Source organism: Nannospalax galili, unplaced genomic scaffold, assembly GCF_000622305.1.
Source record: "Nannospalax galili isolate Female #2095 unplaced genomic scaffold, S.galili_v1.0 scaffold229, whole genome shotgun sequence".
Classification (NCBI taxonomy): Eukaryota; Metazoa; Chordata; class Mammalia; order Rodentia; family Spalacidae; genus Nannospalax; species Nannospalax galili.
The window spans coordinates 288471-307704 of record NW_008360328.1 but is presented as its reverse complement, the minus strand read 5'-3'; the positions used below and the strand labels follow the sequence as shown (position 1 = coordinate 307704).

The following is a 19234-nucleotide window of genomic DNA, read 5'->3' as shown; positions in this document are numbered from 1 at the left end:
TATGTATGTGTATGTGTATGTGTATATGTATATGTATATGTATATGTATATGTATGTGTATATGTTTGAATAACTTGCTGAAGAGGCTCCAAAGAGGAAATTTAAATGGGTTGGAGGGGGTGTCTGGGAGGGCTTCCTGGAGGAAGTAGTGAATTACTGGAGAGTTGAGTTAAAAGGGGCTTGGTGGCTCATGCCTTTAATCCCAGCACTCCAGAGGCAGAGGCAGGCATATCTCTGATCTCTGTAAATTCAAGGCCAGCCTGGTCTACATAGTGAGTTCTGGGCCAGCTGGGGCTACAGGGAGACCATGTCTCAAAAAGACCAAAAAAAAAAAGTAGTAATTAGATTTTCCCCTGCCATCCCTGAGTCACGTCGAGACAGATGCTTGGACTCCACCTGTAATCCACCACCATGGCCAAGGAAGGCATTGCTGTTGGAGGTGTAATGGAATTTAACACTGCATTACAAGAGGTGCTGAAGACCGCCTTCATCCACTGTGGCCTGGAATGTGTAATCTGGGAAACTGCCAAAGCCTTAGACAAGCGCCAAGCCCATCTCTGTGTGCTTGACCCCAACTGTGATGAGCCAATGTATGGCAAGTAGGAGGAAGCCCTTTGTGTTGAGTGCCAAATCAACCTGATTAAGGTTGACGACAGTGAGAAGCTAGGGGAATGGGTAGACCTCTGCAAAACTGATCCGGAGGGGAAGCCCCGGAAAGTGGTTGGCTGCAGTTGTGTTGTGGCTAAGGACTATGGCAAAGAATCTTAGGCCAAGGATGTCATTGAAGAATACTTCAAATGCAAGAAATGAACAAATAAAAAAGTTTGGCTCATTTTTCCTTAAAAAAAAAAAAAGGGTAGGAATTAGCAGGGCAAAGTGGGAGAGAGGAGTGGAGAAAGGAGACTATTCTAGGCTGACAGAACTGCAAATATTCAATGTCAGAGAATGGAATCTGGAAAAATCACGGGAGAAGTAGCTTGGACCAGATGAAGAACTTTTAAAGACTCTTGATTTTTTTTTCCCCTCCAATACTGGTGATTGAACCTAGGGGCTTCACACATGTTAGGCAAGTCCTCTGCCACTGAGCCACACTCCCAACCCCAGGAATTTTATATTACTAGCCTAAAGATAAAAAGAAGCCCTTCATGGATTTTAAAATGGGTAGTGTGGTGATCAGATTTGTCTTTTACAAAGATGACTTGCTGGAGTGTAGCAATTGAATCAGGTGACCAGCTGGAAGACATTTTGGAGGCTGTTGAGCCCCTAGTCTAGGCAGATGACAAAAGAAGGATTAGTAGATGCAGTTGGCAAGGCCTGGAATGGGTTAAGCTGAAAGGCCTATGGAAGGATGGAGGGCAGAGGCAGGAATACCTTCTAGTCCTGGCTTGGGCAGCTGCACAGAGGGCAGAGCTCTTACTGGTGGAGAAGGGCTGGAGTGGGTGTTTCTGTTTTGAACTTGCTAGTTGAGGTGCCTGAAGGACACTGAGGCACATGGCAGGTGAATGAATGTGTGGCCTATAATGCAGGATGGGCAGTCAGTACAGGGAACCAGCAGAAGCCTTTAAGAACATATGCCAGTGAGAAGAGCCTGGGGAGCCTTGATGTTTGTGGACAAAGGAAAAGTAAAGCTAGCTTTGTTTTTTTGTTTGTTTTGGTCTTTTTGAGATAGGTTTGCCCTGTGGTACCCCTGGGAAATGCAGAGATTTGAAATCTGTTCCCTTAATTTGGCAAGGAGGAAGCACTGGCAAGCTGTCTTCAAACTATAGGTGTGGCTCAATGGAAGAGAGCTTGCCTAGCATGCTCAGTGCCCTGGGGTTCAAGCCCCAGTAGTGAAAACGAAAATAAAACTCATATTGGAGAACATGTGAACAAAAGGGACTGTGCTAGGCAAGAGGATGCTGAAGGATTAAATGGCTATATGGAGATGGGTTTAAGACTCTCTCAGAGGCCAAGAGGCCAGACAGCAAGAGGAAGAACAGAGAAGGGTCTTCCCTGCTAACCCGACTCATATAGTTCTTGAGACCCTTCTGGCTTCTGCTGGGCACTTTACAGATGGCCTATAGGTGCTTCTGATGAGCACAGGAAAGGAGGCCAGGGGGCTTCCTGGATTGGGATTTGGATGGAGAGACCTGAATACAACAGAAGTGAACAGATCCTGGAGTTCACACTCAGAGAGGTATAGGACAGAGATCTGGGATCTCCAGCCAAGTGGCCAAGGGACCAAGGGACCCAATTGCCACTTTTAACTCCTCTTAGAGTCCAGCCTTTATTTTTTTTGGTCTTTTTGAGACAGGATCTCCCTGTAGTCCCAGCTGGCCTGGAACTCACTATGTAGGCCGGCTTTGAACTCACAGAGATCCACCTGCCTCTGGGATTAAAGGTATGTGTCACCATACCCGGTCAAGTCTAGCCATTTCTGAGTTGCCACCACCAGCAGAGACTTTCAGGTTAGGGTGTAGCCCAAGCCAATACACAAATTTTATAACCCAAATTGCCACCGGGAGGAAGAGCAAGGCATGATGGGAAAGGGTTATGAATGCTTTGGAATCCCATCCCTTCCTCCTGAAGGGGGCAGATAATTTTGGCACAGCTGTCCAGGCCACACCTTGAACTTGGCCTGCTCCCTCTTCCCCAGGCCCTGTTTGATATGCACATCAGATACCAGTGCCCTTTGCAAAACTGTTATTTGTACAGAAGCCTGAGGGAGGGCTAGAGAGGAAAGGCTCTACTTCCTCCCTCCTCCATGGATGCAGCCACTTCTACCTGCAGGGATCTGCAGATACATACCAGTCCCCAGTTACTATCTGGACTGGCAAACTGGAAGCTGTTGCTTCTTCAGCTTCCTATACCCCCCCCACCACCTTTAGGCTCATCCAGGACTGAGGAAATAGCCTGGCCTCTGAGCCTCCCACCCCAGGGGCCTCCCAAGTCTCTCCTCCCCACTTCCCCAAGCCCTGTGCTTCCCACTGAGCCCAGAGCCTCACAGGTTGTGATATACACAAATGGGGGCAGAACTTCCAACTCATCTACCCTCTGAGCAGTTCCAGGATGCTCATCTTGCCCTAAGAGCACAGGAAAAGCTGAAGAATGGGCAGCATGCTCCCAAGGTCAGCAGAGAGTTGGGAGAATGAATGGACCTTGGAGCTGAGGGTCTGGCTGCTGCTACCTTCCAGCACTGAGCTTGAACTCAGGTGCTGACTGTGATTGGCTGCTGAAATGCCTACTTCTCAGGGAAGTGGTGAGGGAAATGAAAGGAGGCTTATAGAGCCCAACACAGTGCTTGGCAAATGAGTTCTTCCCCTTTCTCTTCTTTGGGGCTCTGAAGAAGTGGGGTGAGAGAAATCAGGGTCCACAGGGAGGGAGCTCTGTAAGAAGCCAGGGACACCTGGAGGTAAGTCTGTTTTCCTTCCATGCCAGAACTCCAGCCCCTCGCTGCTGCTGTTCACTGTGTTGTTCCTTGCCTGGCCTAGGAGTGACCTCTGGAAAAGGTATTCCTCAAGGGTGGATGAGAGACTAGTAGAGAGGTCCTGATAAGGGGGAGGGACTGCCTCTGGGCTTTTACACCCACCCAGCACATACAGGCTTCCCCAACTCATAATCCAATTTATATTCCTACTCCCTCCTCTGGACCATCACCATGGCAACAGTTTTCTCAGTTGCACTTCATCAGCTTCTCAGCAAATCTTTTTTTCTGCCCCCTCCTTCAATCTCTCTTTCCTCCTCCTCTATTGATCTGCTTTTCTAGGAAGGGCGCTCACCTGTCCCTTCATCTCTCAGCTTCCCCAATCCCCTCTGTTCTCCCTCAAGGCCTACTTGATTCTTCTGTGCAAATCTCTTTCTAGAGTGTCTCTCTCTTCTCAGGTCTACAACTGTAGCAACCAGCTGGAGTCTACTGTTTAGACAAGACCTTATGTTCCTTCTGGTATCAGGATAGAAGAGGGAGAGTCCCAGAGGGGCAGGGTTCAAGTCCCAGTGGGCTCTGGAGAGAGAGGTTTGTCTGTAGTGATGTGGTGGGTGGGTAGGTATCAGCCCAAGTTGCTCTGCAGTTCTGTAACCACAAGGTAGGGAATGGGGGTAGGGGACAGCAGTATTGGATAGTTTCTGCTCCAGCAGTAAGTCAAAATCAGTCTGCTTTTGAGGTGTCCTTGTTTACTTCCCAAGTCACCGTTGGAGACCTCAGGCAATGCCTGCAACTACTATTGGTATGGAGTACTTCCCTCAAACCTCTGACTTCTGTCTCCACAGTTTCAGTCTTTTCACCCCCTCAATGATCATATCCATGGGGGGAATGTGCTGTTATAATGTCTAATGCAGTGACCCTAAACACGAACTGCCTTCCTAGACGATCCCTTGGTATTTTCCTGTCACTATCCAGTGTAAAAACCTTGATGCGGGGCTAGAGAGATGGCTCAGTGGTTAAGAACACTGATTGTTCTCACAGAAGACCCGGATCTGAATCCCAGCACCCACATGGCAGCTAACTGTCCGTTACTCCAGTTCTAGGGGATCTGACAGCCTCTTCTGTCCTCTGCGGGCATTGCATGCCACGGATGTACTTACCTACATGCAGGCAATACACGCACACACATAAAAATAAAATATTAAAAAAAAAACACCTGATGCACCAGACACAGTGGTGCATGCCTTTTATCCCAGCATTTGAGAGGCAGAGGCAGGTGGGATCTCTGTGAGTTCAAGGCCAGTCTGTTCTACATAGTGAGTTTCAGGCCTGCTGAGTCTACAGGGAGACCCTGTCTCAAAAAACAAAACAAAATGAAAAACCTTGATGCTAGGGACTGGAGAGGTGGCACAATGGTTAAGGTCACTGCACGCTCTTGCAAAGGACCTAGATTCAGTTCCCAGTACCCACATGGCAGCTAACAACCATTTTTAACTCCAGTTCCAGGGGATCTGATGCCCTTTTCTGGCTTCTGTCAGCCTTACATGCAGATGATATATCTACATATATGCAGGCAAGATACTCATCCACACAAAATAAAAATAAATTTAACAAAAAAAATTTTGGTCTTTTTGAGATAGGGTCTCCCTGTAGCCCCAGCTGACTATAACTCAATAAGTAGACCAGACTGGCTTTGAACTCATAGAGATCCGTCTGCCTTTGCCTCCCCAGTGCTGGGATTAAAGGTATGCACTACCCAGCTTAAATTTTAAAAAAATTTAAAAAGAGAAAAAAGTTTTCAAAAAGTGTTGGAGCGGGAGACAGAGACAGGCTGTTCTTCCAGAGGACCTGGGTTTGGTTCACAGCAAATTATATTGAATCTCCTTGCAAAGGTTATTCATAGAGGCCGTCATTTTTGTCACTCCATTTATGCCACCCTAGACCAAGCATCCAGCAAGTCATTCTAGATCCTCACTACAGTCCCAGAGGCAGACTTCTCACTTGGGCCTATCACAAATGTAGTCACACTTCAGAAACCAGACCTGTCTTAAGCAAACTCCTACCCCTTTTTCCTCACCTCTTTTTGCTTTGCCATTTATTGAGCAGATGCCATGTTCTAGCCTCTTCTTCATATGTGCTTCCACACTTAATCATCCCTTAATCATACTTTATCAGAAAGGCATTATCCCATTTCCAAGAAGACATTGGTGCTCAGAGTGGTTAGATCACCTAAAGCTCTATAGCTAGAGTTCCAAAGAGCTAGAACCCAAATCCAGGTTTGGAAAGTTCCAAAATTAGTGTCTTATTTTTTATTTTTTTATTTTTTGCTCTACCAGACTGTCCTTATATGACTTCTACTCAAAAACCTCTGAGCCTTTCTGATTCCTTATTCTTCCAGTAGACTTTTGAGGCTCATCTGATCCAACTCAATCCCACCTACAAACATGTTTCCTTCCGGTATGTATCTTGCTACTTCTCAGTGTGACATGACCTGGTATGAACTTGAAGTTTTGTGTGCTTTAGAGTTTGTCTTCATCTCTGTCAACTACAATTTTTTCTTTTCCAGACAGGATTTCATGTAGCTCAGGCTGGCCTCAAGCTTCTTATGTATTGAAGATCACCTTGAACTGCTGATCCTCCTACCCCTACCTCCTAAAGTGCTTGTATTACAGCTGTGTACCTGTAATGCCTGGCCTAAAATCTTCAATAACAGTTCATATGATGATATAGATGATATGGTATCATATTTCACAAGCACCAGCTTAGAGGAACAGTAAACACAAAAAGACAAGGTTAGGATTCAAGAGTCATTTCCAGGTATAGAATGGTAGGTTAGGTAAGAGGGCTAGAGAAGTGGCTCAGCAGTTATGAGCACTGGCTGCTCTTGCAGCTAACCAGGATTTGGTTCCCAGCACCCACATGGCAGCTAACAACCATCCTTAACTCCAGTTCTAGGGATCCAACTCCCTCTTCTGGCTTCTGGGGGCATTGCACACACCCACATACATATAGGCAAAACACTCATACACATAAAATAAAAATAAATACATTAAAAAAAAAATTTAAAAGCCCGGTATGGTGCTGCATGCCTTTAATACCAGCACTTGGGAGGCAAAGGCAGGTGGATCTCTGTGACTTTCAGGCCAGCCTGGTCTACATAGTGAGTTCTAGGACAGCTGGGGCTACAGGGAAACCCTGTCTCAAAAAGACCAAAAAAAGAAAAGAAAAGAAAAAAAAGGATAGTAGGTAAGCCTAACAAGATGAAATGATCAGAGATCCTCAGAAGCCCTGAGCAGCACAGGATGGGACAGAAATAGCATAGGAACAGCTGCAGTGAAACAGAACCAAGAGTTTCATTAAGTTCTGGCTGAGTCATCAGCTTAATATGGAAGTGAGCTGCCATGCAGGTACTGGGAGTCCAATCTAGGTCCTCTGCAAGAGCAGCAAGTGCTCCTATAACCCCTGAGCCATCTCCTTAGCCCATTCCTTGAACATATATATATGTATATGTATATATGTACACATATATACTTATATATATATTTATATATTATTATATATCTTTATTGTGTGTGTGACGTGTATGAGGGTCATCAAGAAATTTTGTAGAGTTGATTCTTTCCTTCCATCTTTACTTGGGTTCTGGGTCGATGAAACTCAGGTCATCAGATTTGTAAGACACATGCTTTACTCCAGTCCAACTTAATTAAACTTCTGATTTTCCTGCTGTCCCAGTTTGTTTCTTCATTGCTATGACAAAACACTCTGACCACTACCAACTTGGGGAGGAAAGGGTTTATTCAGCTTACAACTCCCAGGTCGCAGTTCATCAGGGAGCCCAAGGTAGGAACTCAGGGCAGGAACCTGGAAACAGGAGCTGGAGCACAGGCCATGGGAGGAACGCTGCTTACTGGCTTGCTCCCTTGGCTCCTGCTCAGCCTGCTTTCTTATGCAACACAGGCCCACCTGCCCAGGGGTGGCACCACCCACAGTGGGCTGGGCCCTCCCACATCACTCATCAAGAAGATGCCTGCCCTTCAGACATGGCCACAGGCCAGTCCAATAGAGGCAATTCCCCAATTGAGGCTCCCTCAACCCAGGTGTGTCAAGTTGACACTAAAGCTATCCAGCACACCTGCCTCAACCTTTCAGTGCTGGGATTACAGGCAGGCACGACCATACCCACTTTTATGTGGTACTGGGGATCATGCATGCTAGGTGAAAGAAGAGGAAGGGGAGAACTGACTCTGTAAAGTTACTCTCTGACATCCACATGTATACACACACACACACACAATTAAAAAAAAATCTTAGCCAGGCATGGTGGCAGTGGTGGCACATGCCTTTAATCCCAGCACTCGGGAGACAGAGGCAGGTGTATCTTTGTGAGTTCAAGGCCAGCCTTGTCTACATAGTGAGTTCCAGGCCAGGGGGGGCTACAGGGAAATCCTGTCTCAAAAAAACAAAAAAAAAAAAAAAAAAAAAGAAAAATCTTTTTTTTAAGAAAGGGTAGCCCTGACTAGTCTGGAACCCCTTTTGCAGACCAAGACTGGTCTACATAGTCAGACCCTGTCTCAAAAAATGAAAACAAATCAGGAATGGTTAGTCCCAGCACTTGGGAGGCAGCGGCAGGTGGATCTATGTGAGTTCAAGGCCGGTCTAGTCTACATAGTAAGTTCCAGGCCAGCTGGGGCTACAGGAAGACCCTGTCTCAAAAAGACCAAAAAAAAAAAAAAAAATCTTTTTTTTAAGAAAGGGTCTCACTATGTAGCCTTGACTGGTCTGGAATCCCTTATGCAGACCAAGACTGGTCTACATAGTCAGACCTTGTCTCAAAAAATGAAAAAAAGTTGGGTATGGTTTGTCCCAGCACTTAAGGCTGAGATCTGAGAGATCTCTGTGAGTTCAAGGATCTCTGTGAGTTCAAGGCCAGCCTGGTCTACCAGGACAGCTGGGGCTACAGGGAGACCGTCTTAGAAAAAGACCAAAAAAAAAAAAAAAAGAAAAGAAAGAAAAAGAAAACAAAAGGTTAGGTTTCATGGTGCATGCTTGTAATACCAGGGCTGGGGACATAGAGGCAGGCAATCTTTGGGGCTCACTCTCCATCGAGCTTTTCATCTGAGGCCAATGAGAGACCCTGTCTCAAAAAACAAGGTGGAATTGGGTGTGGTGATACAAGCCTTTAATCCCAGCACTTGGGAGGCAGAGGCAGGCGATCTCTGTGAGATTGAGGCCATCCTGGTCTACATAGTGAGTTCCAGGGCAGCTGGGGCTACAGGGAGACTCTGTCTCCACAAAAAAAAAAAAAAAAAAAAAAAAAAAAAAACAAAAAACCCAAACCAAAAAAACCAAAGTGGATACCCCTGTGCACACACACACACACACACACACACACACTCACACACATACATACACACAGAGTTTGAGGTCATCATCAGATACTTAGTGAGCCTCAGGCTAGGCTGGGCTATGTGAAGTCCTGTCCCAAAAAGAAAAGAAAAATGAGAGAAAGAGAGAGAGAAGAGAAACAGGAAGAAGAAAAGAAAGAAGAGGAACAAGAGAAAGGTTGGTTATTACCAAAGCTCAAGCATGTGAAAGGCTGTCATGAAAAATTAGACTTATACTGTGTGACCCATGAGATTGCCAGTAGAGAGAGTTCAGCTCAAAGTAGAGTTTAGCTCAAAGTTCAGTTCAACGTGAAGTTCAGTTCATTGGAGATCACTGAGAGTTTAGCTCAGAGGAAGGAAAAGCAGATGTTCATAAGTGCAGTGGATTACCTCAGGAGGCAGTAAGCTCTCTGTTGCTGGAAGTGTTCAAGATGGTTCTGGGACATGCCTTGCTAGAAAGCTGAGCACCAGAAATAATTTTAACTACGTAGTTGTTTTTTGAGGTCCCCTCCCACCGAGATCTGTGACTGCTCCCGCCTTTGTTCTTCTGGAGTCTCTCAGCCCGCCCTTCTTGTCCCCCTGTACCTGCCTTGCTGATCTTCCAGGCCCAGGTCCATTTCTTCATTCTCCATCAGGCCCACTGAAGATGCCCCTGTACCGATTGCATAAACACCACATGATTATTGCCAGGTGTGGTGGTGCATGCCTGTAGTCCCAGCAGGCAGGCGGATCTCTGTGAGTTCAAGGCCAGCCTGGTCTATATAGTGAGTTCCAGGCCCCTGATGGGGCTATAGAGAGACCCTGTTTCAAAAAGACCAAAGAAAAAAACCCAAACCACTACATGATTATTTAGCATCTTTTAGTGCCCTTTCATTGTCCCTATTTTTAATACACCTTTGATGGCTGGCGATTGTTACTGTTACAGGATAAAACTTTACCAGTCACGGGGCTGGAGAGATGGTTCAGCAGTTAAGAGCACTTGCTGCTCTTGCAGAGGATCCAGGTTTAGTTCCTACCACCCATGTAGTGATTAACAACTGTCCATAACTCCAGTTCCAAGGACTCCAACACTCTCTCCTGGCCTCTGCAGGCATTGCACACATGTGGTATACTTACATGCATGCAGGCAAACCACTCATACACTTAAAATTAAAATTAAATTAAAAACAAAGGGGCTGATGAGATGGCTTAGTGGGTAAATAATGAATTTTAAAAAGAATATTAAAAAACTTTAATTTACTAATTAGCCAGGTGTAGTGGTGGACAATCTGTAATTCTAGCACTCTGGAAGTGAAGGCAGGAAGATCTCAGGTTCAATACTAGCCTAGGCTATAAAGCAAGTTTGAGGCCAGCCAGTGCTACATAACAAGACCCTGACTTGAAACTTGAAACAAAAACAATCAGACCAACCAACCAGAAAAAAAAAAAAAAAAAAAGGAATTTACTAATCACTGATGCTCCCAGCCTGCCTCTGCTGCTTTCCCCTAAAATAATTTTATCCCTCAGCTGTTGTTGGAACTCTTGTCTTGGTCTGTTCCTTCCAGGGCTTTTGTAATACAGAAGTGAGAGGGCAGGAGGTGAGAGTTTGGACTGGGGGTGGAGGTAGGGAGGCAGGAAAAGGTAACTTTCTTGGGTAATGGGGGAAGAAAAAGTGAAATGTAAAACCTCCTAAGGGGCAATCCCAATCCACAGAGTAAGGAGCCAGCAGTGAACACAGACAGAAAGGCTGACTTGGGGTTTACAGCATGCTGCTGACTGTTTCAAGATGGGGCAGAGGATCGGATGGACGACCTCGCAGAGTCACCAGTAATAATTGGAATTTCTTTTTGCAGTGGGGTTATAGGGTTCCAGCATGTATTCAGCTCGCATGTCTCTTAATTTTCAGAGACTCAAGCAGAGTGTAGGTGTCCCAATTAGCAGCACTCTAGGCCCTGTAGATAGTGCATACATGGCCATGTAGCTGTAGAATTCTATAGAAAGATAGAAATGTTAGGCCTATTCTTTTGCCTCGTGCTGTAGATTTTTGTTGTTGTTTTTAAAGACATGGTGTTACATAACCTAGGCTGGCCTTGAACTTGATATATAGGTTAGCCTTGAACTCCTGATCCTCCTGCCTCTACTCCTGAATGTTGGGATTATAGGTGTGTGCCACCAGGCCTGGCCTTTTAGAAACACTTCCTAACTTGGGACTGCAAGTGACAAATGCGGGATGAGTTAGAGTGGGTTACAGGTCTCAGCAGATCGTCATGAGGTCTGGGGAGATCAGCTTCTTCAAAGTCACAGAGCAGATTTTAGGTCTGGCTGGGACTTAGACTCTTCTTGGCCCAGGGCTTGATTATAGGTGTGTGCCACCAGGCCTGGCCTTTTAGAAACACTTCCTAACTTGGGACTGCAAGTGACAAATGCGGGATGAGTTAGAGTGGGTTACAGGTCTCAGCAGATCGTCATGAGGTCTGGGGAGATCAGCTTCTTCAAAGTCACAGAGCAGATTTTAGGTCTGGCTGGGACTTAGACTCTTCTTGGCCCAGGGTTTTTTTTTTTTTTTTTCATCTTTTTTCTTTAATATTTTTATTTTATGTGTATGTGTGTGTTACCTGTGTGTAGGTAAGTGTGCCCATGTCATGCAATGCCCGAGGAGGACAGAAGAGGCTGGGACTGGAGTTAAGGACAGTTGTTATCTGCCATGTGGGTGCTGGGATTCGAACCTGGGTCTTCTGCAAGAACAACCAGTGGTTTTTTTTTTTAAATGCATTTTCTTTTTTAAAAATTTTTTATTTACTATTTTTATTTTATGTGTGTGTGTGTATTGCCTACATGTAGGTGCACCTGTGTCATGCAATGTCAGAGGAGGTCAGAAGAGGCTGTCAGATCCCCTGGAACTGGAGTTATGGACAGTTGTTAGCTGCCATGTGGGTGCTTGGATTTGAACCTGGGTCTTCTACAAGAACAACCAGGGTTCTTAACCGCTGAGCCATCTCTCCAGCCCTCTTAAAATCTTTTTATTTTTTAATTTATTAGTTTTATTTTCAGGTATGAGTGTATAGCCTGCATGTATGTGAATGCACCAGTGCCATGCAATGCCCTCAGAGGTCAGAAGGCATCAGATCCCCTGGAATTGAAGTTAATGGATGGTTGTTAGCCGCCATGTGGGTGCTAGGAATTGAACCCAGGTCCTCTGCAAGAGCATCCAGTGTTCTTATCTGCTGAGCCATCTCTCCAGCCTCTGGCCCAGAACTTTGTCTATAATTCAGTGATGCCTTAGAATAAGCTACAAGCTACACACACATATGAATTGGAGCATAATGAGAAAAGGGGGTCTGGGAGGCCTGAACACCCCAAGCTCTGGGGTATATCCAGATAAGGAGGCCAAGTCTGCCATTCCAGTTCTGATGGCCTCACAGGGAAAGGAGCCAGGCACAGGAAGCAGTCCAATGGAAAGTTGGAAGCAAAAGCCACCATGGTGTCGTGGAAAGAGTCTGGACAGGGATTTAGAAGGTCTGGGTCACCTCCCAGCTATCAGTTGCCAGCCATGTGATTTTACACAAGTCTGTCAGCACCCTGGGAACCCTCTATCTCTTCAAAATGAGCATTCTATAGTGCCATATAGAGGAGCCAATTGATGCAGTAACTAAATATATTCTGTAAGTGCTCCCTGTTCCCAGTATAATCTCAGAAAGGCTCTAGCCTTTAACACAAGGACTAAATGGCAAGAATTATGTCTCTAAGACTCAGGATTGCCAGAACAGTTGGGCAGAAGGCCAAGATAGGAGGCAAGTGGCTACAGCTTTTTCTTGGGCCCTGCCTCTGACAGCCTCTCCTAGGTATTTATTTATTTAGTCATGCCAGTGATTGAACTCAGAACTCTGAACATGCTAAGCTGGCACTCTACCATTTTGAGTTGCACCCACCAGACCTTCTCCTGTGTTTAGGAATGCCCTCGTTTTGAGCACTTGGGAGGCTGAGTTGGGAGGATTGCTTGACTCTGGGAGTTTGAGATGAGTCTGAACAACACGGGAAGAACTGATCTCAAAATATACTTTATACTTCCCATGCTAATCAGAATGAAGTGGTTTTTCTTGAAACATGCCTGTTATCATCTGTTATCAATGCACACCTGTAATACCAGAACTCAGTTAAGGCTGAGACAGGATGGTGAGTTTGAGGCCAGCCTGGGCTACAAAGGAAGACCCTGTCTCAAGACAAACACAGCCAGGTGTGGTGATATATGCCTATAATTGTAGCACTCTGGAGGTTGAGGCAGAAAGATTGCAGAGGGTTCAGAGCTACATAGTGAATAGCAGGTCAGGCAGGCCTATATAACAAGACTCCTTTTCAAAAAGCAACAAACCAAACTAAACCAACCAATAACCTAATCAAGCCAAGCCTGTTTTTTGCGTTCTTCAGGATAAAGAACTTATAACTAAACTCACTCTAACCTTTAACAAACCTTTTAAATTACATTTTTATTTATTCATTTTATATGTGTGTAGGTGTACACATGCCATGGCACACATGTGGAAGTCAGAAGACAGCTTGCAGGACTTGGTTCTTTCCTTCTACGATGTGGGTTCCAGGGATTGAACTCAGGTGGTCAGACTTAGCAGTAGGTGCTTTACCTGCCAAGCCATCTCACCAACCCCCTTGTTTTTGATTTTTAAATTTATTTTGTTTTTATTTTATGTGTATGAGTGTTTTGCCTGCATGTAAGTGCACCATGTGCATGTAATGTCCATGGAGACAAGAAGAGGATGTCCCTGGAACTGGAGTCATGGATAGTTGTTAGCCACTATGTAGGTTCTGGGAACTGAACCTGGATCCTCTGCAAGAACAGCCGGTGCTCTCCAGTCCCAAGACCCCCCTCCCCCCCTTTTTTTAACATTTGAAGAAATAAGCCTGGAAAGTGATTAGGCCAAGGTCCCAATACTCTGGTCTCTGAGGCCACTCTTCTTTGGGGACTTAGAGAATTTATTAGAAAGGGATAATTTGGGAATAACAACTCAGAGATCTCTTAATATATTTGGTGGAAATCTGCTGTTCTTTCTTAGACTTCTAGAGAAGTGTGTGCTGTCTGCCTGGATAGAGCCAAGCCCAAGATTCACAGAAATCTCAGTTCCCTGTTATAGACTCCCGGGTCTAGGGTAGGGTCTCTCCTAAGAGCAGACTAAGCCCTCGTCACACTGAATTGAAATTCTCAGCTCATTGTCTGTCCCTAGCTGGACTGTTGGCTGTGTGAGGGTAAGGACCATATCTGTCTGGCTACCAACATAAACCTAGAGTTCAGTTCAGTGCTGGCACATAGTAGGTCTTCAGTAAATATTTATTGAATAACTTAAGTAGGCAGAGTTGGTCAGAGAAGGATTCCTGAAGGAAAACACTGAGTCAGTTGTCAAAACTCACAGGAGAGGTGGTAGAGGCCTGAACCAGGCTACTTGGTAGGCCTCTGAGGCAAGAGGATTGCAAGTTCAAGACCTGCCTGAGCTACAGAGGTGAGGTCAAGGCCAGCCTGGGTAATTTGCTGAGACTTTGTTTCAAAATTTAAAAAAGAGTAAAGAGGACTAGGGATACAGTTCAGTGGTAAAGTGCTTCCCTGTCATGCCAAACTCCAGGTTCTGTTCTGTCCTTGGCAATGCAAACAAACACCCACGCCCAGGAGGCTAGACCTGTCCTCTACTGGGTGAAATCTTAGCTAGTGTGTAATGGGAAATGAGGAGAGGGGAAAAAAAAAAAAACAGTTGAAAGGGAGGAATGCCAACCCTTCTAGATCATTGGCTTTGCTAACCTGATAAGTTTCTGGGTAGATGGGAGAAAGGGTCTCAGCCATGTCGGGGCAAGAGGAAGTGGTTGTGAGCTCCTGGAATCCATCAAGTGGAGAAACTCCGGAAAACAGACAGCTTGGGTAGTGGGGAGGGCAGTTGAAAAGCAAGGTAGCTGGTAAGGGCTTTAAACCTCTGATTGGTACTTGATACTGGGATCTGGCAGGTGTGGGAGGTCTGGGAAGGCCTGGGCACGAAAAAAAAAAAAAAAAAAAGGACCGGGGAAGCTTTCTCTTCTTGACCCCCTCTGTTAGGTGGAGAACTTGGGAGCTATGGCTTCTGTTCCACAGCCCTGCATTGCAGTACCACAAGCAGAATCCAATGGTGACCATCTGGAAGTGGCCAACACTGGGTACGGATGGCTTGGCAAAGATCGTGGTGACTTCCGAGGGGTCTCTTTTCCTAGGAAGAGGCGCATGCTAGCATTCTACAACCTTCTTTCGAGAATTCCCACGTGAGCATACTTTTGCCAGGGGTTGTTAAGCCAGATCTAACCACAAGGGGGCAGAAAAGCAACCCTTAAGGTCAGTATCCTGCTCTTGCCCACCTACACTCACCTGAGGCCAGGATGGGCGGTGCCTCACCTGGCTTTCCTGTAGAGCGCGGCGCGCGCGCGTGTGTGTGTGTGTGTGTGTGTGTGTGTGTGTGTAACTCCGTTAACCCCTTCCTTCTTAGTCTGCAGTACCTCCCTCAGGCAGAGCCATTTAGGATTTCCAGCAACTAGTCCTCCTCGTCCTAGTTGGAGCCTGGAGAGGCTAGCATTCTTTGCCTCGGTTGGGTACCTAGCCTCTCCGACAAGTAAGAGCCCCGCAGGTGGCAAGAGAGGCAAAGATTGTGGTCACCTGCACCCGGGACCTCAGAGGCAAGATTCAGTGAAGACTGCTCCGGCGGCTTCAAAGCCCAGACTTCCGGCTCCCTGCAGCCATCTATCTGTCAAGGGACTTCAGCAAGGGGGCGGGGGTGGGGGAGGGTAGTCCACGAGCGGAGGGCGACCGAAGGGGTAGCAGTTCAGAGCTCGCAGGTTGCCCGGCTCAGCGTGTAGTTCCTCCAGTAACTGGCAGCCTTTCCCGGCTCCGATCAAGCCGAAGTTCCGGGATGGCGTTCCGGGCCTTAAGGTGTTAAAAGGCGGGAGTGGGGTCCAGAGTCCTTCCCTCAGTCCGGCGCTCCCAGTGTCACCAACCTCCAAGTCCACTAGGCTGGCACGCTAGGAGTTAAGTCTGCCCGCAATCTGCAAGACTGGAGCCGGAGAGGGGGAGGAAAGGGGAGCGAGGGGGGGAGCGAGGGAGAAGGGGGCAGCAGACTGCAGGGAGACAGCGCCAGGAACCCCCTCCCCAGGGACCTGGCCCCTGGGCCCCCAGCCCCAAAAGAGGCCCTGCCCTCCCCGGGGTCGCGCTCTCTTCCCCGCCCTGCCCCCGCCCTCCAGCTTTGTGTCCCCAGGAGGGTGGGCTGCAGGATTTCCAGCCAAGCCTCGGCTGCCAGTTCAGTTTTTCCAAACCCTCCAGTCGGGGAAGGCGGGAGCCCTGTCAGGATAAGAGTCCCCCCCCCCTCCCCCCCCCGCCCGGCCCGGGGGGGGGGGTGACGGGTTACCCAGCCAAGCCCCGGCGCCCAGTTCAGTTTTTCCAACCCCCCCAGGCGGGGAAGGCGGTAGCCCTGTCAGGATAAGAGTCCCCCCCCCCCTCCCCGCCCCGGCCGGCCCCTCTCCCAGCCTTTCGTTTCCGGCCCCGCACCTTTTCCAAACTCCTTTCCCTTTCCGACCCTGGCCCCAGCGCCCCCTAGCCCCACCTCTATTGGTTCTTAAGTTCCAAGTTCAGGTTGGAGGGGGCCAGGTGGACTCCATAATCTTAGAGAGGCGCTGGTCCAGCCTCCCTCGGCTAGCCGACCCTGAGACACGGGGGCGTCGGCCTGACTCCCAGCCTGGTGCCGGCCCCATCTCCGGGCACGGCCCCTGGCCCAGGGAAGGTGGTTCTGGGGTCTCCCGCTCCCGGATGGAGGCGGTGTTGGGGCGTCGGCAGAGCTGCGGCAGGTGCCAGGTCCTAGGGCAGGCTTCGAGGAGGGGCAGTGTTCCGAGCGCTGGCACGGTGCTGTTCAGAAAGTCTATTATATAATAATCACCATCTATCAGGAAGCCAGGCATCTGGACTGAGTGGGGAAGCCAGCGTGCCCTGATCCGCCGCCAGGGCCCAGGAAGGTGCCTCCACTAAGAAGGGGTACGGAGTGGGCGCAGCCTAGCGGTGAAATGATGTTGGGGGGGTTGAGGGGCAAGTGAGGGACTCTCGGCAATCCGACTGCGGCCCAGCAAACCCCTCCCCTCAAAACTCTGACTGACAGTGCCCTGAACCAATGATGGAAATCACTGGGGGGGGGGGCAAGGTTTAACCCTTTCTTGGTCCCTGGTTGCTTCGGGGTACAGAATTGTCCTGCCTGTACGGCTCCCACCTACTCCCGCTAGTGCACACGGGTGAGGCGTGAAACTGGAGGATCTGTTTTCTCTAGTGACTTTCTAGGAACAGAAAGATGGCTAATCTCAGGTAACAAGCAGTCCTGGAGCTCCCCCTCCCCATCCCCACAGTCTAAAAGTAAATTGTATTACAACCTGTGGGCAGTTTCCAGAAACAGTCCCAGACAGCGCTGACACACAGTCAGGAACAGGCACCTTCGTACACTTGTATCTATGCCGCACTTCACTGATAAATGTCAATACTGACACTAGCTGACACACCTGTGACATACCCTCATGACACCGCTACACACAGATACTTGGTAACATAGTATTTCCCCGAATTTTCCAGTAGAGGGAGCCGCTGGATTCCAGCAACCCACCACCCTTCCCTCGCTCCAGGGTTCCACCCTGAACTCGTGGCTGCCCAGAGCTCTGCTCAGCATCCCGACCTGGAACCTATGGTGGGGAATGAGTCACAGCCCCACCCAGGGGAGCGCTCCACATGGCTGCTCCACAGGACATACCAAACGCTCCTGAGCTTCATTATGCACCAGAGAGACCCCTGCAACCCAGCCACCACTCCTCCTACAAATACTGATTTATGGACCTACTATAAACAGGTCTTGTTCTAAAATAGATCATGAGAAGCCCATTGGATTGTTGTCATCTGTGTGATGAGGGACTGATCCACATAAATAACCCTGTTTCTTTTTTTCTTTTCTTCTTCTTCTTCTTCTTCTTCTTCTTCTTCTTCTTCTTTTTTTTTTTTTTTTTTTTTTTTTTTTTTGTTTGTTTTTTTGAGATGGGTCTCTCTATGTAGTCCTGGCTGACCTGCGTCTGCCTGCAGAGTGCTGGCATTAAAGGCATGCACCACCATATCTGGCCAATTTCAGCATTTTTATTTGTGAGTTTATTCTTTTTTGGGTTTTTTGTTTGTTTGACACACAATCTCCCTGTGGCCCCAGCTGGCCAGGAACTCACTGTGTAGAACAGGCTGGTTTCCATCTCACAGAAAGAAATCTACCTGTCTCTTCTTCCTGAGTGAGTGCTGAGATTAAAGACATGAGTCACCACACCAGGCAGTTTTTTTTTTTTTTGTTTTTTTTTTTATGCAGGCTGTCCTATTTGCCCAGTCTAGTTTTGAACTCCATAAACAGCTGAGGATGACCTTGAACTCCCAATCCTCTTTCCTCCACCTCCCATCACCACACTTAGATACTGCTTTCAGAAACCACCTCCACCTGAGCCTCCCAGACCTTGCCCAGTCAGTGCCCAAGTTCTAGCTCCTGGCACCATCAAGCCATCCAGTCAATATTCACAGAAGCCCTACTATGAACCCAGCGAGTTCTTAAATCATTCTCACAAGGAACAGAGGCTAGGAAACACGACTTGGGTCTTCAAGAATCTTTTGTAGCCAAACAGAGAAACAAGACAAAACACCTAAGTAAACACTCAGGTGAGTAGGGGACACAGATGTGACAAGTGGTCAGAACAGAGGCTAGAGCTGGAGACCATCTGTGAGGAGAGGACAGAAGAAGCAGGTTTTCTAGTGTCCTTTTTGAAGCAGCCAGTGCTCCTACTTGTTGGTATTCATTCTAGGTGAAAGGACAGTGGGATAGAGGGAAATTGTCCTGGAGTGAGGAGACTTGAATACTAGTCCTAGGTTTACTATTTTCTAGCTGTGTAACCCTATGTCTTTAAGAATGTAAGTCTTGTTGGGCATGGTGGCTCATGCCTTTAATCCCAGCACCCAGGAGGCAGAAAGGCAGGCAGATCCTCTGTGAGTTCGAGGCCAGTCTGGTCTACAGAGTGAGTTCCAGGCACCCAGAGCTACAAGGAGACCCTGTCTCAAAAAAGATGAAAAAGAAAAAAAAAAAGAATGTAAGTCTCAGTTTCCTCATCTGTGTAATGTGACCATAAAATCTTTCTTGTAGGTTTGTGGTGACATTGAGATAACAAGTAAGATACTTTTTAAAAAGTGCTTTTATAGCAGGGCGTGGTAGTGTATGCCTTTCATCCCAGCACTCTATGTCTTTAAGAAAGTAAATCTTGCTAGGCATGGTGGCTCATGCCTTTATTCCCAGCACCCCCGGGAGGCAGAGGCAGAAGCAGGTGTATCTCTGTGAGTTCAAGGCCAGCCTGGTCTACATAGTGAGTTCCAGGACAGCTGGAGCTACAGGGAGACCCTGTCTCA

The 19234-nt window shown here is 47.5% G+C and overlaps 1 pseudogene; it reads left to right on the top strand.

Moving 5' to 3' along the window:
• The first annotated feature begins 411 nt into the window (after positions 1 to 411).
• Positions 412 to 810, top strand: LOC108490328 (annotated as a pseudogene).
• The last annotated feature ends 18424 nt before the right edge of the window (positions 811 to 19234 follow it).